This window comes from Pan paniscus, chromosome 11 (genome assembly GCF_029289425.2).
Source record: "Pan paniscus chromosome 11, NHGRI_mPanPan1-v2.0_pri, whole genome shotgun sequence".
In the NCBI taxonomy this organism is placed as follows: Eukaryota; Metazoa; Chordata; class Mammalia; order Primates; family Hominidae; genus Pan; species Pan paniscus.
The window spans coordinates 117,293,933-117,318,629 of record NC_073260.2 but is presented as its reverse complement, the minus strand read 5'-3'; positions in this window follow the sequence as shown (position 1 = coordinate 117,318,629).

The window sequence follows — 24,697 nt, the reverse complement described above, 5'->3', positions numbered from 1 at the left end:
TTTTAGCTGGGACTAGGTTTGTTGCATTTAATGTAAGAAATGAAAAAAAAATCCTTTTAATTTATCTGTTATGTGAAAGAAGTCTAGAGGAAGGCAGTCCAGTTTGGTGAGTCCTTGATGTCATCAGGGACCAGATTCCTTCTAGATTATTACTCTGCTGTGCCTGGAGCTCTTATTCTCAGGTCTTGGATGGCCGTCCCCTCCATTAGATCTGAGTTCCAGGCAACACACAATGAAGGAAGGAGAAGGGGACATTCCAACTTTGTTAAGGAGACTTCTCAGAAGCCTCACATTCATTGGCAGAACTTAGTTCCATGGTTAAACTTTACTGAGAGAGACGCTGGAAACAGTCTTGTAGCTGGACACATTGTTGGATCCAACAATATGTGCTCTTTGCTGAGGAAGACAGTGAGAATGGATTTGGGTAGGCAACTAGCAGTTTCTATTTCAACCCTTGCAGTCTGTCCCACTAGCTTGCCAAACCTTTTCAGACATGTCTGAATCATTAGGAGTGAGCAGTAGAAGGCTTTGGCTCAAAATATGATGCTAGCTATATGTACAACGCACAGATCGTAATGCCTGGCATCAAAGAAAGTACACAAAAAATGTAGGTTTCCTTCTTCTCGTTTTCACAGTACCTGGACCAGAGGTTAATCTTCAATGCCCTGCTTTCTGGTTGATTGATTCCCCTTATTCTAAGCAAGCTTTTAAGATAACAATTCTTCCCTGAAATACCTCCTGTGTTAGAATAGTTCTGTGTATGTGCTGCAGACCCATGAAAAGGAGGGGAATCCAGAAGAGCACCCATTGCAAACGTGTCAGGGGCCAGAGCTGGTACTGAGATTAGGAAAAAAAACCCCACAGAGTTCAGAGACAGGGAGATAAGGATGAAGGTAGCCAATGGTTGAGATCAAACTAAGGCAGAGTGGTAATTTCATTGATTTGTCCTGAAATGCGTGTAGAAGAATGAGCCCATGATTTGGAGCCAGGATACAAGATTCAAATCTTGTTCCATCATAAGCTTGACCTTTGGCTTCAGTTTCCTCATTTATGCAGCAAAGAGGTTAGACTTTCTAGCAACCAGCTCATGAGGCTGGCTCTCTTGGGTCAGGGATGTTGGGGGTTTCAGGATGATCCCATATGGTTCATCTGGCAGGGCTCACTAGCAGGTTAGGAGTCCATTGAGAGGATGAGTCTGAAGGAAAATTCTGGGTGGAATTTAGGAAATGGAGCATAAAAGCTGAAAGCCAGCAAGGCAGGACAAATAGAATGTGGAGCTGGAGAAGGTCAGCCTCAGAGGAAATGGGAGAAATAAGTTTGGAAATTGAGGTAGCCAGAAATCAAAGTACTCAGGGGTCAAATCAGCTGTAAAAATGAGTTCAAGGCAGGTGATCCATCTTCCCAACGTCTGTCTTACATCTGAGCTTCTTGGACCTGGGATATCTTCTGGAAGTGGGGAAGCTGTCAGGATAGGACTACATGTTGTTCGGGTCTCCTGTGGCTCTAAAATTGCTGTGATTCTAGGTTGAATGAAGAGCAGATACAATTCTGCGAGAACACGAGCTATTTCCTGGGAGCTGGTGCCTCTTCACTTTCTAGTGCTACCTGCTGTTGGGTTGGGCCACAAGCTTCTCTGACTCCAGAATAGGAATGGGCAGTATTAATTTCAGGATATTCAAAGAAAAACAAGGTCTCTGTCAGGTTGAGATGACTGGGTTGGTCCAAACCAAAAGACTGTGGAGAGTAGCTGTGCTCCTTTAGCTTTTAGGAAGATAAACCGTGTGTTGTGTTTCTCTGGTTTGGGGAAAGAAAAGGTGGAGGTGAAGAGGTAGGAATGGGCAAAGACAAAGAAACTTGCAGAACAATTTAAGTATTAGATTTTAAAATTCTAGGTAGGCAAATCTTCTTCACTGGGAAAGGAAAGACAGATGATTATATTTCCTGAGGATAGTAAGAATTTTTCAGATACTCTCAAATAAGCAAGCAGAATCAGGTGTGAGCTTCCAAATAGTGTTTTTTCAACTTTCCTTAGGCTAGGATTTCAAAATGCTGCTCCAAATGCAGAAATCACTGGGCTCTTTATCCAAATTCTCAGGAACTCTTCTGCACAGAATCCCTCCTGGTTTCTGACGCTCTGGTGTTTGATTTGATGGATGGCATGTGTAATAGAGAGGCAGGAGCAGGAGGATAAAACCAAGGACTATATTTCTCCTGCAAGAAACAAGAGCAAGCCTCTCATGTTATGGACATTTATTCTATCATGGGAGAAGATGGGAAGACAGGGCTTTTGAAGCAAACCTGGTCCAACACCCTGCTGAACTGACCTGCGCCCAGCTCTGCCTGAAGGGATTTCTTGATATGATGAGAGAAAAACTGAGAGGAGTGTGTTTTAGACAAAACGAAAGGCATTTCTGTTTGCTTCTCTCTTGTATGTCTTGTGACGCTATCAAAAAATAGAATCAGGATGTGCTTTGGCAGTTAGACATTTATATTTCCAGCTGGACTCAAATAATTTTTAGAATCTATTTACAACAAGTATAGAGTCATACTTTTTTTTTTCACGTTAGGAGAAAACTACCTTGTTGGCATGGTAAATAGCAAATGAGTCAAAGGACTCTGAGAAATAATATTTTGAATGTTTAGAATAACATTTTGAAGGTTAAATCATTAACACTAATGATTTGTTATATTAATTTCTCCCAAACTATAGCTTAAGATACATAGGGAAGAAATACGTCAATTTTCCATCATCTGCAAGATTTTCAAAAGTAATTTGAGAAAAATATAGCAATCTACAATTCTGGCAATATTTTCTTTAACGAAGAATAGCCAGCGAGCAGGTCAAGGAATACCTTTTGTGATGCATTTTCAGATATTACAGTGTATGTTGATTATTTCCTTTAAAGTTGCAAGGAAGATACATGGATAAGTAAATGAATAAAAAATGATCTCTTTTCAAGAAGGCAAGATATATACAGAAAAATATAACACATGGCTGCCTACAATAAATGCCAAACAAGAAGCCTCAGAACTTCTGAACAGAAGTTCTGTTAAGAGCTTCACCATCTGCCTGATAACCCAGGAATGGAATTTTGGGGTCATCTTTAACTTCCCCCTTTCCCTTGGACCATGATATGTGTTCCCAACTCTTGGCTTTTATTTGTGTTGATTCCTTCCCTGGAATCACCTCTGCTCATCCTTCACATCCCTTAAGACTCGGGTCAAATGCCAACTCTTGCATGAAGACTTCCCTGATGTCCTCTGTACAAAGTAACTTCTGAGGCTTAAACCTGCTTGCAAAATTCTAGTGATCTAGAGGAGACCACATAGAAACTATGTTTTGTCTAAGCTGGAGAAAGAAACCAGAGAGGTTTTACTTTTCCCCTGCAGGATTCACAGCTGAGCTGGCTCTGCTAACCCTCTACCATAGGCATTTTTAGGGGCAGTTCATATGTTGCTCCATGCCTTGGCTGCTTAGCAGGAAGAATAAGAAGTGGTGGTTGTGCCTCTTCTCAGAAGAGTTCTGCACCTCTGAACCACATTGCAAGCAAGAGGGGTGAGGGGAGAAGGAGAGGGGGAGAGAGAGAGAGAGAGAGAGAGACAGAGAGACAGAGAGAGACAGAGACTGGGCTGGGGCCTCTCCTGCGTGGGAACAGGCCCAGAACCATCCTATATCTTTAGCTTCATGACAGCAACCAATGCGGTGGTGTGATATATATTTAGATATATCAACCGCTGTGTTTTTTATTCAGCTAGTTCTTGTGATTTTTTGGCCTTTTTTTATTCAGTCAGTGGCTGCCCTTGGTTTAGGGGTGCAACAGATGGGAATCTCAAAGAACAAGAAGAGTACTTGGCTTTTTGAAACTCATGACAGAAATAAGAGTTGTGAGAGGTGGAGGGAGGGGAAATTTTATTGCTCTAGGAACCTGGGCTTTGTATGTGCCAGAAACAAGAGGCTGGGGAGAGTGAGCTGGCTTTAACTACCCATCTAGCCCAGAGAGAGTCTCCTGGGCAGGAGGCAGCAGAGTTGTAAGGAAAGCTGGGCAGTTGGATGCGGGGCCATGACTGAAGGCTCACAGCTCAGTAGGGGTCCTAGGGGAGAGGAGGTGTGTGTCTTGCTTTTCAGGTGAAGCCCAGGAAGGTGCTTCGCTTCTCAGGTCTCTTGGCTCATCCAGTTTGGCATATAGCATGTCTCTCAGCAAAGAGAACCTGAGATGGCCCCATTGACTTTCCCATAGTCCTAGGGTAGCATGGGAGAACATTCAGAAGCCCCCGTACCACCTGAGAGAAGGCCTCTAACCTATCAGAGAGAGGACCAATGGACCAGATGAGGACTTGGATGCAGTGGCCACATAGGGACCTTGACACCTCCAGGACAGATGCAAAAAGACACAGGCTACTGGCACCGTTGGCGAGGCACATCCATCTAGGTGATGCCTCTGTGGAGAAGCGGCAGTGACGGAGGACGAGACATCTTCTCCTTATCAGAGGAGCACGACATGGCTCAGTGGGGCAAAAGCTCTAGACAAAGGCATAGACAGAACATTCTGGGTTGCCTGAGTTTTTATTCTAAAAGGTCCAAGATGGAGCTTCTATTACCAAGTGAAAAGGGGGCTTGAGATAGAAATGATATAAAAATAGAGGCACTTTATTTATTTATTTTGTTAGCACTTGACTTAAAATTCTCCCCCCCCACTCAGCTTTAATTTTAGATTCAGGGGGTACATGTGCAGGTTTGTTACCTGGATATATTGCATGATAATTAGGTTTTGGGTGCAAATGGTCCCATCATACAGGTATGAGCATATTGCCTAGTAGTTTTTTCAACCCTTGCCCTCCTTCCTTCCTCTCCCTGTTATAGTCCCGTTTCCATTATTGCCCTTTTTACATCCATTAGTTCCTGATGTTTAGCTCCCACTTAAAAGTGAGACCATGTGGTATTTGGTTTTCTGTTCCTGAGTTAATTTGTTTAGGATAATGGCCTTCAGTTGCATCCATATTGCTGCATAGGACATGATTTCATTCTTTTTTATGGCTGCATAGTATCCCATGGTGTATGTATACCATATTTTCTTTATCTAATCTGCCATTGAGGGGCACCTAGGTTGATCCATGTCTTCGTTATTGTGAATAGTGCTGCAATACAAGTGCATGTGTCTTTTTGGTAGGACAATTTGTTTTCTTTCAGGTACATAGCCAGTAATGGGATTTCTGGGTTGAATGGTAGTTCTGTTTTAAGTTCTTTGAGAAATCTCCAAACTGCTTTCCACAGTGGCTGAACTAATTTACATTCTCACCAACAGCATATAAGCATTTGTTCTCTTTTCTCTAGCTTCTCTTGTTTTTTGACTTTTTAATAATGGCCATTCTGACTGATGTGAGGTGGTATCTCACTGTGGCTTTGATTTGCATTTTAAAGATACATTTATTTCCTCACCTCAGTTTGTGGCCTAAGGAATTCCTACCTGCTACACAGGTATTGTAAGATCGATCTATCGATCTATCTATCGATCTATCGATCGATCTATCTATCTATCTATCTTACCTTGACTGTTATCTTACCTCCTAACTTATTAGCAGAGTAAAGAGCCCCACCTATTAGTGTAACTGTTAATAAAAATGTTCTTAAGCCTGATCAACCTTGTTAATTGTCTTTGAATGAGAACTGGACTTGGGGGTGGGGCCTCCACTAGAGGCCAGCACACACCGCAAAGCAGCAAGCTCTGCTGTCCAATTCAACGTTAGCCACTTCCCTAGCGTTCCTACAAGCCACTTAGCAAAAAAGAACATCATACGGAGTCCTAGCCAGAACTAGCCCCCTACCCTGTGTTTGCACTAAATCTTTTGATGTGGGTGTGGGGGCACTTTGCTTTTAGAGAGCTCTGGTGAAAGATTCCCCTGAACAGAGTGAATGCTTCATTGCTGAGAACTGTTTTTTACTTCTAGTGGTAAAATAAGGACTGTTTTATTCTTCTGGTGGTAGAATAAGTTGTTCTTCTCTTTCAGAGAAGCTGATGACTTCAAAGTCACTTGGCATAGTGTCCGGTTTCTTCTGTGATCTATGGGATGGCTGAGTCCACAGCGGGAGTCCAGCAGCAGTACCTTTTGCACTGAATTCCTGATTGATTCTGTTGAACTCCTATCAGGTACCAGGAGAAGTTCCTGGATTGGGGAATGGCTGGGAAGGTGCTTTATCTTTGCCTATTTCCAGGATATGTGACCACTTTAAAAGCCATCCCTTCAGCACTTGAGGACCTAATCAGCGATCTCAATTTTGCTTTTTTGATATGGTCTCTGAGTCTTAGGTGTTAAACGCAGTGAAAGCTTGGAAATGTTCTCCTGCTGTAGTGAGCCGTCAGCTGCCCTTCTGTGGCAGACACGGGCCTGACACCCTCCTTAATAGTCACCTGATGTTAAAACCAGATGAAAATCCCTTGGGAGAGCTCCGCTGAGTTTAAGACCTTAGCATGGCACCTGGGGTTTTTTTAGTCTAAGTTTTCCTTGATGTCGGCTCCCACCTTGCGTCCTGTTATAGCCCATACTCTAGCTATGGAAAATGCTTGTTGTTCACGGAGCACACTAGATTGTTCCACAGCTTTGTGCCTTCGTTTGGTGAATACCTGCTCCTATTTCAACACTCACCCCTTCCCTGAGTTTTCTGAGCTTTTGGGAAACCCCCATTCTATATCCCTCGTGCCTCCACTGCACCTTGTTTTATGGCCTCTTTAGCATTTTATTGGGGGAGGTTTAATCCTGTGGCTGTCACTCTTTCTAGATTGTAAGGACTTTGAAGGCAAAGACTATGTCTCAGCTAGTTCTGTGTTCCTAATGCCTGGGGTCTAATAGCCCCTCAGGAAATGTTTTTTGAGTGAATAAAATCGACTTTGATTTCTTGCAAAAATCTTGTGGTACTGACAGTTTAATAATGGTGCGAGGAAGCACTTTTACAGTAAGCAGAATGTGGTTGTGTTGAGGTGAAAGATTCCAGCTCAGGATTGGGAGGAACATGCTATCCAATCCTGACTTCAGGTCAAAAAGACCACTGAATCACAAAAATATTTCTTAAAGTGAAGAATACATCAACCAAAAGTGGGTAAGGGATTTTATTACAGTTCATCATTTATGGTCTCTTTTAACAGAGTTTATTGCCATCAGGGATTCAGCACACCAAGACCACACATCATGTGAGGGGCTCCAAAGAAGCTCTTGAAATTAGCTCCTGGAGAAATTTTGCTTGAACAGCAGGTTCCAAGCAAACTGTGACACAGAGAAAATTTGTCTTTACCCAGCTCTTTTCCCTTCTTCTGGTTCCCCAGATCTCTCAGATTGTAATTAAGAGATTCAAAGTGTTCCATTCACCTCCTTTTAAAGACTACCAACTGCCTGAACACCTTTGATTACTAATCCACATCACAGTATATTATAATCTACATGCTCGTGTGGTTATAGCTCTTATAAAACCCTGGGCTTCTGGAGGTCAGGCAAGTGTATCCTACTTACCCTTACATCTTTGGGCACTGTTATGGTGTTGCAATAGTCAGCACTCAATAAATGTTGAATACATACATAAATAAAAAACATATAGATTTTCTATGTGCTTCTATGTTTTTGAAATTTCATTGAACAGAGAAGCACATATTTCCTAGAAAAGACTATACTCTGCGAGTTTTAGACCAACTGGAAGTGTAGAAAACTTAACACACATCTCAAGATTGTTCTGATTCAGTTATGCAACCAGAAGAGTTCTTGCCCTATAGTTGTGCCATACTTTATAGTTTAAAAGGCACAGGCACTACCTTTTCTCTTATTTGACATTTCTAATGAGCTTGTGAGATAAGTGTTAATCTGCAAATTTTACCCATGAGAAGATTGGTGCTCAGAGAGATTAAGTGACATCTCAGACAATGCACAGATAGCAGTATCCCAAGTCAGCACTGGAGCTTTAGTGTTTTGAGGATAACTCAATGTTTTTAAAATTATCATTCATAGACTGCCAGCTCTGTCACCTCTGGACCTAGTGAAGTCTCTGATGGTAATGCAATGCCATTTTGGATGCAAACTCAATTGAAATGTTTTAAAGCATGAGACTTATGTTAGTGTCCCATTGTTCTAAGAATTATGCAGTAAATAACTGGAAAAATATGCCTGTATTTCAGACTTTATGCTAATAGCACACGCATTGCAAAACAGAATCACTAAAATACTATTAACTCTCTTCTGATACAGTCTATGCAAAACATACTATACACTCTGAACTTTTCACTTAAACTCAAAGTGACATAATAGCAATAGAAAAATTCAGTAAGTGAAGATATCTGCAGCCTATTCAATTTATGTATTTGCTCTATCTATAGTACTAGGCAAATAGGAAACTTTGTCATACCTATGTAGTGTTTACAAAGAAATGCTTGGCAAACTAGCAAACCAAATGTGTGTTGTGCCATAAATTTGGAAATTTGACTTTTTATAACCTTAGGCATTGTGAGATTCTCTACAGTTCTTCTAAATCCTTTTGCTTTATGGTTTTCATATATCTGAAAAGATAAATATATGCAAAATTGGGTATTTTCCATGCAATGTGTCTTTCATTTGTATTTCCTGAGGAGCTCAGCTATATGCAGTAATGTACTCATATTTTAGAACGCTGACTATGGAATAAAGTACTACACTTAAATATGCAATGTCTCTACCATGAGTCCCTAAAATATTTGGGTACTGTGATTGTGATTGTGACTTGTATATAATTTATTATATTCTGTCAAGTCATGCTTATAACTTCCACTTCGTATTTCTGAAATTTGAAAACATATCTTATTCTACCACTAGAATATGGACTTCTTGAGGGCAGCATTTTTGTCATTTAAGAATGTGTTTAGCAACAGGTAGCAGAAAACTTTGGTAAGAGGTTGAAACAAATAGGGGTTGAATTATTTCATAGAATAAGAATTCCAGAGTTAGGCAGCTTCTGGGGTTGGTTGGTTGGCTTAATGATAGCAGGGCGAGTTTCTTTTCTTTTCTTTTCTTTTTTTTGAGACAGAGTCTCACTCCTTCACAAAGGCTGGAGTGCAATGGCAAGATCTCGGCTCACTGTAACCTCTGCCTCCCAGGTTGAAGAGATTCATGTGGCTCAGCCTCCCTAGTAGCTGGGATTACAGGTGAGTGCCACTACACCTGGCTAATTTTTTTGCATTTTTCGTAGAGAAAGGGTTTTGCCATGTTGGCCAGGCTGGCCTCAAACTCCTCGTCTCAAGTGATCTGCCCATCTCGGCCTCCCAAAGTGCTGGGATTACAGGCATGAGCTACCATGCCCAGCCTCAGGGTGAGTTTCATTGCAATTCTCTTGGTCTTTTCCTCATGCTTGTTGCTTCATTGTTGCAAGAGGGCTGCTGTCCCTCCAGCCATTAACATTAAGGGCAGGAAAGAAGAGGAAGGGGAGCAGTAGCCATTTCTATTCCTTTTGATTCTTAAAAACCTGCTAGTAGACTTTTGACTTACCATCTCCTTACCCAGAGCCATGTACCTGGCTCTTCCCCATTGAAGCGAAGCCTGGTAAAGTGGGTATTTAACTCTTCTAGCTTTTTTTAAAATTAAATTAAATTTTATTTTATTTTTATTTTATTATTTTTATTATACTTTAAGTTCTAGGGTACATGTGCACAACGTGCAGGTTTGTTACATATGGATGCATGTGCCATGTTGGTTTGCTGCACCCATTAACTTGTTGTTTACATTAGGTATTTCTCCTAATGCTATTCCTCCCTCATCCCCCCATCCCATGACAGGCCCTGGTATGTGATGTTCCCTGCCTCATGTCCAAGTGTTCTCATTGTTCAATTCCCATTTATGAGTGAGAACATGTGGTGTTTGGTTTTCTGTCCTTGCGACAGTTTGCTCAGAATGGTGGTTTCCAGCTTCAGCCATGTCGCTAAAAAGGACATGAACTCATCCTTTTTTATGGCTGCATAGTATTCCATGGTGTATATGTGCCACATTTTCTTAATCCAGTCTATCATTGTTGGACATTTGGGTTGCTTCCAAGTCTTTGCTATTGTGTATAGTGCCGCAGTAAACATACGTGTGCATGTGTCTTTATAGTAGCATGTTTTATAATCCTTTGGGTATATACCCAGTAATGGGATGGCTGGGTCAAACGGTATTTCTAGTTCTAGATCCTTGAGGAATGGCCACACTGTCTTCCACGATGGTTGAACTAGTTTACAGTCCCACCAACCGTGTAAAAGTGTTCCTATTTCTCCATATCCTCTCCAGCACCTGTTGTTTCCTGACTTTTTAATGATGGCCATTCTAACTGGTGTGAGATGATATCTCATTGTGGTTTTGCTTTGCATTTCTCTGATGACCAGTGATGATGAGCATTTTGTCATATGTCTGTTGGCTGCATAAATGTCTTCTTTTGAAAAGTGTCTTTCATATCCTTTGCTCACATTTTGATGGGGTTGTTTGATTTTTTTCTTGTAAATTTGTTTAATTTCTTTGTAGATTCTGGATATTAGCCCTTTGTTAGATGGGGAGATTGCAAAAATTTTCTCCCATTCTGTAGGTTGCCTGTTCACTCCAATGGTAGTTTCTTTTGCTGTGCAGAAGCTCTTTGGTTTAATTAGATTCCATTTGTCAATTTTGGCTTTTGTTGCCATTGCTTTTGGTGTTTTAGTCATGAAGTCCTTGCCCATGCCTATGTCCTGAATGGTATTGCCTAGGTTTTCTTCTAGGGTTTTTATGGCTTTAGGTCTAACATTTAAGTCTAATCCATCTTGAATTAATTTTTGTATAAGGTGTGAGGAAGGGATCCAGTTTCAGCTTTCTACATATGGCTAGCCGGTTTTCCCAGCACCATTTATTAAATAGGCAATCCTTTCCCCATTTCTTGTTTTTGTCAGGTTTGTCAGAGATCAGATAGCTGTAGATGTGTGGTGTTATTTCTGAGGCCTGTGTTCTGTTCCATTGGTCTGTATCTCTGTTTTGGTACCAGTACCATACTGTTTTTGTTACTGTAGCCTTGTAGTATAGTTTGAAATAAAGCAGCATGATGCCTCCAGCTTTGTTCTTTTTGCTTAGGATTGTCTTGGCAATGTGGGCTCTTTTTTGTTTCCATATGAACTTTAAAGTAGTTTTTTCCAATTCTGTGAAGAAAGTCATTGGTAGCTTGATGGGGATGGCATTGAATCTATAAATTACGTTGGGCAGTATGGCCATTTTCACAATATTGATTCTTCCTGTCCATGAGTATGGAATGTTCTTCTGTTTGTTTGCGTCCTCTTTTATTTTGTTGAGCAGTGGTTTGCAGTACTCCTTGAAGAGGTCCTTCACATCCCTTGTAAGTTGGATTCCTAGGTATTTTATTCTCTTTGTAGTAATTGTGAATGGGAGTTCACTCATGATTTGGCTCTCTGTTTGTCTTTTATTGGTATACAAGAATGCTTATGATTTTTGCACATTGATTTTGTATCCTGAGACTTTGCTGAAGTTGCTTATCAGTTTAAGGAGATTTTGGGCTGAGACGATGGGGTATTCTAAATATACAATCATGTCATCTGCAAACAGGGACAATTTGAGTTCCTCTTTTCTTAATTCAATACCCTTTAGTTCTTTCTCTTGCCTGATTGCCCTGGCCAGAACTTCCAACGCTATGTTGAATAGGAGTGGTGAGAGAGGGCATCCCTGTCTTGTGTCAGTTTTCAAAGGGAATGCTTCCAGTTTTTGCCCATTCAGTATGATACTGGCTGTGGGTTTGTCATAAATAGCTCTTATTATTTTGAGATACGTTCCATCAATATCTAGTTTATTGGGAGTTTTTAGCATGAAGTGCTGTTGAATTTTGTCAAAGGCCTTTTCTGCATCTATTGAGATAATCATGTGGTTTTTGTCATTGGTTCTGTTTATGTGATGGATTACATTTATTGATTTGTGTATGTTGAACCAGCCTTGCATCCCAGGGATGAAGCCCACTTGATCTTGGTGGATAAGCTTTTTGATGTGCTGCTAGGTTCGGTTTGCCAGTATTTTATTGACGATTTTTGCATCGATGTTCATCAGGGATATTGGTCTAAAATTCTCTTTTTTTGTTGTGTCTCTGCTAGACTTTGGTATCAGGATGATGCTGGCCTCATAAAATGAGTTAGGGAGGAGTCCCTCTTTTTCTATTGATTGGAATAGTTTCAGAAGGAATGGTACCAGCTCCTTTTTGTACCTCTGGTAGAATTCGGCTGTGAATCTGTCTGGTCCTGGACTTTTTTTAGTTGGTAGTCTATTAATTATTCCCTCAATTTCAGAGCCTGTTATTGGTCTATTCAGTGATTTAACTTCTCTCTGGTTTAGTCCTGGGAGAGTGTATGTGTCGAGGAATTTATCCATTTCTTCTAGATTTTCTAGTTTATTTGCATAGAGGTGTTTATAGTATTCTCTGATGGTAGTTTGTATTTCTGTGGGATCAGTGGTGAGATCCTGTTTATCATTTTTTATTGCATCTATTTGATTCTTCTTTCTTTTCTTCTTTATTAGTCTTGCTAGTGGTCTATCAATTTTGTTGACCTTTTCAAAACACCAGTTCCTGGATTCATTGATTTTTTGAAGGGTTTTTTGTGTCTCTATCTCTTTCACTTCTGCTCTGATCTTAGTTATTTCTTGCCTTCTGCTAGCTTTTGAATTTGTTTGCTCTTGCTTCTCTACTTCTTTTAATTATGATGTTAGGGTGTCGATTTTAGATGTTTCCTGCTTTCTCTTGTGGGCATTTAGTGCTATGAATTTCCCTCTATACACTGCTTTAAATGTGTCCCAGAGATTCTGGTACGTTGTGTCTTTGTTCTCATCGGTTTCAAAGAGCATCTTTATTTCTGCCTTCATTTCGTTATGTACCCAGTAGTCATTCAGGAGCAGGTTGTTCATTTTCCATGTAGTTGTGTGGTTTTGAGTGAGTTTCTGAATCCTGATTTCTAGTTTGATTGCACTGTGGTCTGAGAGACAGTTTTTTGTAATTTCTGTTCTTTTACATTTGCTGAGGAGTGCTTTACTTCCATCTATGAGGTCAATTTTCGAATAAGTGTGATGTGGTGCTGAGAAGACTGTATATTCTGTTGATTTGGGGTGGAGAGTTCTGTAGATGTCTATTAGGTCTGCTTGGTTCAGAGCTGAGTTCAATTCCTGGATATCCTTGTTAACCTTCTGTCTTGTTGATCTGTCTAATGTTGGCAGTGGGGTGTTAAAATCTCCCATTATTATTGTGTGGGAGTCTAAGTCTCTTTTTAGGTCTCTCAGGACTGGGTTTATGAATCTCAGTCCTCCTGTATTGAGTGCATATATATTTAAGATACTTAGCTCTTCTTGTTGAATTGATCCCTTTATCATTATGTAATGGCCTTCTTCGTCTCTTTTGATCTTTGTTGGTTTAAAGTTTGTTTTATCAGAGACCAGGATTGCAACCCCTGGTTTTTTTTGCTTTCCATTTGCTTGATACATCTTCCTCCATCCCTTCATTTTGAGCCTATGTGTGTCTCTGCACATGAGATGGGTCTCCTGAATACAGCACACTGATGGGTCTTGATTCTTTATCCAATTTGCCAGTCTGTGTCTTTTAATTGGGGCATTTAGCCCATTTACTTTTAAGGTTAATATTGTTATGTGTCAATCTGATCCTGTCATTATGATGTTAGCTGGTTATTTTGCCTGTTAGTTGATGCAGTTTCTTCCTAGCGTCAATGGTCTTTACAATTTGGCATGTTTTTGCAGTGGCTGGTACTGGTTGTTCCTTTCCATGTTTAGTGCTTCCTTCAGGAGCTCTTGTAAGGCAGGCCTGGTGGTGACAGAATCTCTCAGCATTTGCTTGTCTGTAAAGTATTTTATTTCTCCTTCACTTATGAAGCTTAGTTTGGCTGGATATGAAATTCTGGGTTGAAAATTCTTTCCTTTAAGAATGTTGAATATTGGCCCCCACTCTCTTCTGGCTTGTAGGGTTTCTTGCCGAGAGATCTGCTGTTAGTCTGATGGGCTTTCCTTTGTGTGTAACTCGACCTTTCTCCCTGGATGCCCTTAGCATTTTTTCCTTCATTTCAACCTTGGTGAATCTGCCAATTATGGGTCTTGGGGTTGCTCTTCTCAAGGAGTATCTTTGTGGTGTTCTCTGTATTTCCTGAATTTGAGTGTTGGTCTGCCTTGCTAGATTGGGGAAGTTCTCCTGGATAATATCCTGTAGAGTGTTTTCCAACTTGGTTCCATTCTCTCTGTCACTTTCAGGTACACCAATCAAACATATATTTGGTCTCTTCACATAATCCCATATTTCTTGGAGGCTTTGTTCGTTTTACTCTTTTTTCTCTAAACTTCTCTTTTCTTTTCACTTCATTTCGTTAATTTGATCTTCAATCACTGATACCATTTCTTCCACTTGATCAAATCAGCTACTGAAGTTTCTGCATGCGTCACGTAGTTCTTGTGCCATGGTTTTCAGCTCCATCAGGTCATTTGAGGTCTTCTCTCCATTGTTTATTCTAGTTAGCCATTTGTCTAATCTTTTTTCAAGGTTTTTAGCTTCCTTGCCGTAGGTTCAAACATCCTCCTTTAGCTCAGAGAAGTTTGTTATTACCGACTTTCTGAAGCGTACTTCTGTCAACTCATCAAAGTCATTCTCCGTCCTGCTTTGTTCCATTGCTGGTGAGGAGCTGTAATCCTTTGGAGGAGAAGGGATGCTCTGGTTTTTAGAATTTTCAGCTTTTCTGCTCTGGTTTCTCCCCATCTTTGTGGTTTTATCTACCTTTGGTCTTTGATGATGGTGATGTACAGATGTGGTTTTGGTGTGGATGTCCATTTGGTTGATGTTGATGCTATTCCTTTCTGTTTGTTGGTTTTCCTTGTAACAGTCAGGTCCCTCAGCTGCAGGTCTGTTGGAGTTTGCTAGAGGTCTACTCCAGACCCTCTTTGCCTGGGTATCGCCAACAGAGGCTGCAGAACAGAAAATATTGCAGAACAGCAAATATTGCTGCCTGATCCTTCCTCTGGAAGCTTCATCTCAGAGGGGCACCTGGCCGTATGAGGTGTCAGTCAGCCCCTACTGGGAGGTGTCTCCAAGCTAGGCTACACGGGGGTCAGGGACCCACTTGAGGAGGCGGTCTGTCCATTCTCAGAGCTCAAACACCATGCTTGGAGAACCACTGCTCTCTTCAGAGCTGTCAGACAGAGACGTTTAAGTCTGCAGAAGTTTCGGCTGCCATTTGTTCAGCTATGCCCTGCCCCCAGAGGTGGAGTCTACAGAGGCAGGCGGGCCTCCTTGAGCTGTGGTGGGCTCCACCCATTTTGAGCTTCCCATCATCTTTGTTTACCTACTCAAGCCTCAGCAATGGCGGACGCCCCTCCCTCAGCCAGGCTTGCTGCCTCGCAGTTGGATCTTGGACTAGCAGTGAGCAAGGCTCTGTGGGTGTGGGACCTGCTGAGGCAGGCATGGGATATAACCTCCTGATTTGCTGTTTGCTAAGACCATTAGAAAAGTGAAGTGTTTAGGTGGCAGTGTCCTGATTTTCCCACTACAGTTTGTCATGGCTTCCCTTGGCTAGGAAAGGGAAATCCCCCAACCCCTTGCACTGCCCATGTGAGGCGATGCCCCACCCTGCTTCAGCTTGCCCTCCGTGGGCTGCACCCACTTCTGACCAGTCCCAATGTGAGGAACCACGTATCTCAGTTGGAAATGCAGAAATCACTCATCTTCTGCGTTGATCACGCTGGGAGCTGCAGACTAGAGCTGCTCCTATTTGGCCACCTTCACTCTTCTAGCTTTAACAGTGGATGGTGTCAAGGTAGAAAGTGGTTGAGAGTGACTGTTGTTGGGTTAGTCAGCCAGCAGCTTACCATGGTGTCATTTTCATCTCTAAGTCTCCTGCAGTCCTGAAACAATGCCTTGAATAGCATTGTCATTTCAAATGATGAAATCCCTTTAATGTAATCCAATTTAGAGATGATTACATTGGCCTTGTAGATGGTGGGTTTTTAAGGGATAGGAACTAATGTGAGTGCCTATGACATAAGAGTAGGTGTTTTATAGACTTTGAATCATTTTATTCCTTAGAACAATCTCCATTTTACAGGTGAGCAAGTGGGAGTTCTTGTGGATTAAGTAGTTTGAGGTTGTAGCTAATGAATTAAAAAGACCATTTTCAAACACTGTTCTTTCTAATGCCCAAACTCATGCTGTTTCTACTCTACCACCCTGACTACTGAATGATTCAAATTATCCTGATATGCAGATCAGTCTAGTAGACCGGTGTGTTCTTGATACTTCTTAGAATTTCAAAATTGAAAGTCTGACTCAATACTGTCAGTGACCTTCTATGATGAATTTTTTTTCCATGATAGGCTGTGACATCATGAATTAGGTGTTCTGAAATGCAACTGCTTTTTAAAAAGGATGTCCACTTAAGTGGGGGTTAAGTGGGGTATCTGGGGTGGGATTGGGTGAGAATTAGGGCTTATGTCACCCTCTGCTGCATCTGAGGGTAGAGAAAGCAGACCACCTTTGACTTTCCTTGTCCAAGAAACAGTAATTTGCATAAGCCCTCTTTGTTATGCAAGCTGAAAGTAAATAAATACTCCTTGCATACCTGGCAGCTTCAATGGGGCTGCTAAGCCTGCAGAGCTGATTGTTGTGGAGAATTTGCCTGAATCAAGAGCCTTCAGAGTAGGAGGGGTTGAGACCCCAGCCCCTGCTTCCTGAGATTTTGTTAAGGAAACCCATTGGGTAGGTCAACTGGCAGAAGACACACAGAGATACAAAAGGAACTCCTCCAAGGAAGCCTGAGGTGGTAAGCAGAGCTGATCAGCATGTGGCCCATTCAGGAGACCTCTGGCAATATGTCCCAAGCTGGATAATAAGAGCAAATATTAGGTTGGTACAAAAGTTATTATGGTTTTTGCTATTAAAAGTAATGGCAAAAACCACAATTACTTTTGCACCAACCTTAACTGAGTGTAGAGTTGGTGCTCTAATATCCCACTACAGTATGCAAAGGCATCACTACATCACTAGGCATCAATATAGCATGCAAAGCTCTGATGGAACTGTCAGGACTGGTCCTCATCTGTGATATCCTGTGGCTGTGGGAAGTGATAGCAGAAATGGACTGAACTCTTCAGTTCTCTGCTTGCCTGGAGTTTGGTCAAGACAACTTCTCTGTGGATTGAGTGGGCTTGGGGGCTTTGGGGTGGAGTATGAGAATCCAAGAGGGAAACAGCCAGTTTGCAGCTTTGTAGGACCAATATAAGGCTCTGAAGTCACGTTTAGGAGAAGGAATCAACTTTATTTTATAGTGAGTAAGGAGGTTATACTCAAAGGTCAGTGACATAAAATCACTGCTAAGCTGAGGCTCTGCTGAGTTATTTCTGGACCTTCAGGTGGACATAATTAAAACCATTGCTAGATGATTTGATATTAAACTGTCAGGTTGGAACCGAGAGGCACAGAAAAATATTAACAGAGATATCTCTTTAATGAGAAGTGATTCCTGATGCAGATAGACAAGACAGAAACGAAGATTACAGAAGAACAACCTGTGGATCATAGTGTGACTGCACACATAGAGAAACTAAAGTGACTAAATTGATGGGAAACAAGGGATGTGAGAGCTGGGAGCATAGATTAAGGGGGCTAATGAGGCAATTTCTTTGCTTTTCAATAGGCAATATATTCATACATTCAAAATGCAAAAGGTTTGAAAGTGTATAATGAAAATAAGTGTCTCCATCCCTGTCCCCATCCACTCAGTTTCCTGCCTTAGAGGCAGCCAAGGTTATGAAGTCCTTACGTTGTTTTTTGAGAGATATTTTATGCATATATAAGAAGTATGTGTGTGGGTAGCCACAGTTTTTTAATACAACTGGTATTATAGTATATACAGTCTTCTGCACTTTGCTTTTTTTAAAAAAAAACCTTGACAATATGACTCGGAGATAATTTCATATTAGTATAGAGACATCTTTGTTATTTCTTTCTCCTTTTTTAACACCTATTAGAATCTCATTGCTGGTTGTACCGTACTTATTTAACCAGTCCTCTCTTTATGGACATATTAGGTTGTTTCTATTATTTTGCTGTTGCAATGGTAATACAGTGATTCATCTTTTATGTACATCACATGTGTGTGTATGAAAGAGAAAGAGAGAGAGAGAGGAAGAGAAAGATTCTATTGCTAGAATAAATTCCTAGACAACCACATATTCTAATATGTGAGGACTTATTTATAAAGTATTGGCCATTTGTGCTCTATAGCTACCAAACAGACCAAGAGGGCACCAGCTTTACTTATGAGGTTCAGTTGACTCTACCATGCTCCAGTATATTGAACAATAAGAAGTGCTGGAGAGCCATGTATGTTTCCCATTTTGCCTTTGTGAGACTTCCTAATTTTCTCTCACGGTCTTAAACATGGATAGCATTATTTTCAGACTTCAGTAAGTCATCAGCCTAAGTAGATCCCTCTGATCTTCTAAGATTGGTGTATCTTATTCTCCCATAGTCTCTGCAGACAAAGAAGGTAACCAAATGTTTGGTTTTAAATGCTCCATCTCTTTCATGCAGCTGCACTTGGTATAAGATTGTACATAGAGGCAAAGTAGAGATTTTGGTAACTAAGGGGGTTGGGCTGGCAGAGCAGATAATCAGGGCAATGAGGAGCAGAGTTTGAGATTTGTTATGGTAGATCCACTTGTAGATATTTGAGAGTTGGCTGTAATTGAACTTTTATTGTTCAAAAGGAATGCAATACAACCACTGGCCTTTAAAATTTTTAATTGAGGGGATATGTTTAAAGTTTTAAATTACTAGATCTATTTTGCTTTGACTGGCCACTATATAAAACCAGACAGAGTCCATCCATAGTAGCACCTAATAGTTCTGCACCATCAATCAAAGTGTGTTTCTCCATTTTATTTCCTGCCTCTACTATTAACTTGTCATTACCAACCTGCTTGTATACTTTCACACGGTGTGTGATGGATTAAACTAGTTAGCTGGCCAGATAGATTATACAGGGTATATTAACACTTAGTGTTTTTGATGGAGCACTGGGAAAAACAAAAGCCATTCCTTACGAAAGACAATTAAGCCTGCTGCTTGCTGTGTTTTGAACTTTGTGGTTCTCTTTCTCTGAGTGGGCAGATAATAGCCATGTAATCATTTTAGTGCAGGTGCATTTAATTAGTTTCCTTCTTACGGGGCTTCTATTAAAGCAAAATGGTCAGTCGGTTGAAGAGTAGCTGGTTTCCTTGCATCAGGTTTTTCTCTCCCTTTCCTCCTGTGTCTATTTTTGGCAAAACGACTGAGAAACTCCTGAGACAAACTATTTCCATAAGTTCTTTGTTTCTAAGAGGGGAGCTTTTGAGATTCTGGGCAGGTAGCTCAAGAGATCTTCTCCAATTTTCAGTGTTTAGTTGACCCAAGTTCCTGATGTTTTATTTCCTGCTATTTGGAGGCCGAATCATCCCAGCCTCATGTTCAGAGAGGCCTCCCCTGGCCAGTGTCCACCGGGTACACTGTGTGCTACCCAGACACCCTGATACTCACACCATGGGTCTGGGGCCCGGCTTGGCTCTGCCTCACCAAATAAGACAGGTGGCCTGTGGTTGGCCCCCCAACCAATCTACCCTACTGCTTAGACCCTCACCTGTGTGCACCTGCTGCTGTTGCCTGCTTAATCTGTGTAGGATGAATTTGTAAATATCCATGGAAATGCCATAAGTATTCTCTAATTCTCTCAGCACTTCCACAGGAAGGACAGAGAGCATCTCTCTCTGGTTCCCTGACATCCTGTTACTGCTCCTGAGGGATTCTAATACCTCCGGTCACCTTGACCCCATGTCTTTGGTAATGTCTGGTGTCTGGGCTCAAGGCTCAGCTGTTTTCTAGTTTTCTTACTTCCCTGTTCATTCTAAACTCCTGGGGTGGCTGGTGGGGCTTGCTGGCTCATTTGGGTCTAGGAAAAACTGGGAAAGGAACAGAACAAAAGGCTGGTTTTCTGTTTCCTTATCACCCCTGTAGCATGGGGAAGCCATCCTGCTTATGGGGCTTCATGCTGTCAACCTCCTGCTGACCCTCATTGTTGGTAGGGTGCCAATTGCTTGAATGAAAACTGACTTCAAGCAAACTCTCCTAAAGGCTGGCTTAGTCCCCATTGGCAAGCAAGATAGGGTAAAGACTGGGAGTGGGCAATGAACCCTGGGCCTTTCTTCCTGCATGCACCTTATAAGCAAGATCTGGGCTACATCTATCTCTATTCACCCATAGAATATGTAACAATACCTAGCATAAACTGCTGCTCAGCCATCACACCACATTACTGCTATTTCTGCTGATAATACTAATAAGAGTGACAACAATAACACATAATATAGGAATCAGAATGAGGCCTCTTGCCAGGATTTTAAAAATCACCAGCTGCCCTAATCCTGTCTCAGTCTCTAATATCGTCCATAACTTCCCTGAGAAGCAAAATGATAGTATCTCATACTATTGATCTTCTACCTTGTTCAGGACTTTACATACACTATTACACTATTACTAATCCCCAGCATTAACAGCCTGCCTTCACTTGTCACCAATATGTCAGGTACTCTTTTAGGTCGTATGTATCATTCAGTCCTCACCGTAATCGTGTGCTCTAGGTGCTCTTATCTCCCCATCCCAGCATGTCCAAACAACCTTTTTAGATCAAAGATGTTTGATTAACAGCAGCAGCAGCAGCAGCTGTTAACATTTGTTGAGTACTTACTATATACCGGGCACTGTTCAAAGCTCTTTGCTTATATTAATTCCTCTAATCATCACAAAACTTTATGAGCTATAATGTAGGTATTATTATTCATCTTCATTTTACAGATGAGAAAAATGAGGCACACAGATAAATATTTTTGCTAACCTTATACACTGATAAAGCTTTCTAGCAAATGCTATAAGATAGGTATCGTTATTCCCATTTTTAGTATTAGTAACAAGAAAACCAATGATATTTTAAGAGCTGGCTGAATTTGAGCAGATTGACCTAAGAGGAAGTCAGAGTTCCTCTTTCAGAGGCAAAATTATTCTTTTGTTTAGGAAAATGCCTTCACAAGCTTGTTTGGTGTTGAAGGTATATGGGCATCACTGGAATAGAAGTTTAAACAAACACCAGGTAACTTTTCTGTGGAGTAAAATAACAGGAGGTTTGGAGTGGTCCACTAGAACCTTGAGATGGCAAAAGGACCTGGGAAAGAAGAAGGTAGGTACAGTAGAGAGAGAAAGAGAGAGAGAGAGGCTCAGTAACATGGTGGGAAGTTAGGGTCCCTGAAGGAATGTAGTTGGTGGTAAATTCCATGTGGACGGAATGAGCAATGAATTCCTTGGGATAGGAATGGCTGACATTCAGCGTGAAGTTGTTTTTGCATATGTTGCTCTCTGTTAACCCCAAAACTTCAATAAAAGTTTGATACTCAGAAATTAGCACTGCTGCTTTGGAGGAGTGAAGGGAGAGGACATTTATGGCTGGGGCTTTCCAAGCAGTGACCAGCAGGGAAAGGACTTAGAAACTTGGGCCAGAACTAGGAGTGAGTCCAAGTCAAGTGGCAGCAGAGAAACAAGCTGAAGTATAGACTCATTAGAGAAGCGAGTGTAATAAGAGCCCCTGCAAACTCCCTTCCCCAAATGTACCCACGGGAAGTGAACAAAATAAGGCAAAGGGGGAAAGAGGGAGCAATTAATAACTTGTGTAATCATCAATTATTTTCTAAATTTGTGCATATGTATCTTTTAGGGACTCAGCTGCAAGCAGTGGAAAGTATCGTCTCAAATGGAACTAGGCAACAAGGAAATGTATTATTTTGCATATGAAAAGGCTCAGAAGTAGGGTATTTTCAGGGTTGGTTGATTCACTGGCTCAGCCATATCATCAAGGATGCAATTTCTTTCACTTCTCTGTGCTATCTTCTGGGTTGGTTTCATTCCTAGGGTGACAGCAAGATGGCTGCAGAAACTCCAGGAGTCACATCTATATATTTCATTATACAGAAGAAATGTTTTCTATTCCAGTGAAGTATCTTTTTCAATAAAATTCCTAGAAGACTTTTTCTGTGTCTCATTGGCTAAAACACAATCATTTCTGAACTAATCTCTTCCAAGGGGATTGGAGTTGGCCTTAGATAACCCAGGTTTATCCTCAGAGCTGGGTATGGGGTCAGCTTCTTCTGAGGCACATGGCTACGAATGGGAGAGGTAGAAACTCTGAAGATAGCCAGGATTTGGGTTGCTGGGTAGAAATTGTCAAGTGCGTACTACACAGTGGGGACAAAGGAGGAAAAAAAATGGGGAGAAATACATTTTGAGGTTTCTGACTGCATGTTTCTGTTGTTTCTAGCCCTATAAATGAAGCTGTAGCTCTCTGGCCTTACATAACTAAAAGAATCCGCTGAGGTATGGTGCTCCTACACAATGGAATACCATGCAACTGGTAAAGCAATGAAGCATAGTTCTGCATATTGGTCTAATATGATCTTCAGGATATATTTTTAAGTGATAAAATCAAGGTGCAGGGTATTGTATGTATCTGTAAAAGGAGGAAATACAAATGTAAACATAAACCATAAACTAATAAAATTATCTCTATGCATTGTTTTGTAGAATTGACTTTAAAATCATATAAATTGAAACAGAAAGCAATTCTTAGAAATTAAAAAAATGACGGCCGGGCGCGGTGGCTCACGCCTGTAATCCCAGCACTCTGGGAGGCCCAGGTGGGCGGATCACGAGGTCAGGAGATCGAGACCATCCTGGCTAACATAGTGAAACCCCATCTCTACTAAAAAAAGAAAATACAAAAAATTAGCTGGGGGTAGTGGCAGGTGCCTGTAGTCCCAGCTACTCGGGAGGCTGAGGCAGGAGAATGGCGTGAACTTGGGAGGTGGAGCTTGCGGTGAGCCGAGATCGCGCCACTGCACTCCAGCCTGGGCGACGGAGCCAGACTCCATCTCAAAAAAAAAAAAAAAAAAGAAATTAAAAAAATGACATCAACTTAATTGTGAATTATGTAGGTGGTTTAGCTGTATCAAGAGGAATTATTTAGAATGACATCAAAAACTCAGTAATTTGGATTTCTCTTGTGGGATGTATCTATCCTAAAGAGAAGAAGAAATGCAACGAAATTTAAATTGTTAATGTCATTAGGAACCAAGATTTTTCAACATAAGAGAAACATATACCATGGTAAAATCAAATAAGTTAAATTAAAGCTCTGTAATTCTAAATTTGAATTGTAAATATCAGTATAAATTTTTGATATATTTTCTAATAAATATTTCCCAGCAATTTCTACTGAAAAGGCCTAGAACAGGCCATTAATAGAGCACCCAGACTGTGGTCTGTGAATACAAATACTCAGAAAATGAAACCAGAGTTTGTGGTGAAATAGTGAATTCCATGTTTGGGAGAGCAACTGTGCAGAGTAAGCCTGGAAAATCTTGTCAGATCAGAAAGCAAGGAAAACATCGAGATGATGGAGATTGTGTTAAAACGATTCAGAAGCTGGTTTGAAGAACTCCCACTGGCCAAAGATGGAACACTTTGAAAATCAAAAGGAATAGAACTGTGAATGGATTGATATATATATAAGATATAAATATGCATGGATTTGTAATCATATAAAAATAATTGGTCACCTTTGAAAGATCCTAGACAATGAATCCATGGCTCTGAAGAAAGGTAAATAAGAGCACAGAATCCAGTCTTTAACTTGTTCTTCCTATATGACGTGTACCTCAGAGCAAACAAATATTTGCTGAAAATTTTTCTTTATAGAAGAATCCTAGTTAATGAAAGGAGAAGGGTAGATTTAAAATTTTAACATTTCAATTCTTTTTTTTTTTTTTTTTGAGATGGAGTTTTGCTCTTGTCGCCCAGGCTGGAGTGCAGAGGCGTGACCTTGGCTCACTGCAACCTCCGCCTCCCAGGTTCAAGTGATTCTTCTACCTCAGCCTCCTGAGTAGCTGGGATTACAGGTGTGTGCCACCATGCCTGGCTAATTTTTGTATTTTTAGTAGAGACGGGGTTTACTATGTTGGCCAGGCTGGTCTTGAACTCCTGACCTCAGGTGATCCAACCACCTTGGCTTTCCAAAGTGCTGGGATTACAGGCATAAGCCACCACGCCCATCCCAACATTTCAAATCTTAATGAGATAATTGATCTAAGCAATTCATAGCAATGCCTGCTAAGACCTTTAGTTGAAAAGCTGATAGGGAACTTTATAATAGATGAGCAGGCTGGTGACACCTGAACTCCTTGATCAATATTAACATCAGGCATTAGGTACCTCCGCATGTGATGTAATAGGAAGTACACAGCACCACCTATGAAGTCTTCTTGCCAAAAGAACTGAAACTAAGTATAATCACCTAAGTATAATAATTCTGTTTACAGGAAATGTTGGGACATAGAAATGAAATATAATACATGGACTTTTTTTGGATTTGAATTTAAACAAGCTGACTACTTAAAAATACATAAGACAATAAGAGACAGTTGAGCACTGACTGAATATTGGATGATACTGAGGAATTATTAACTTTTTCAAATATGGTAATGGTTATATTTTTAAAAAGCTCTATTTTTTTTGTAGCTACAAATGGATATGTTTATCTATGAATTAGCATAAAGTTTGAAATTTGTTTCAAAATAATGC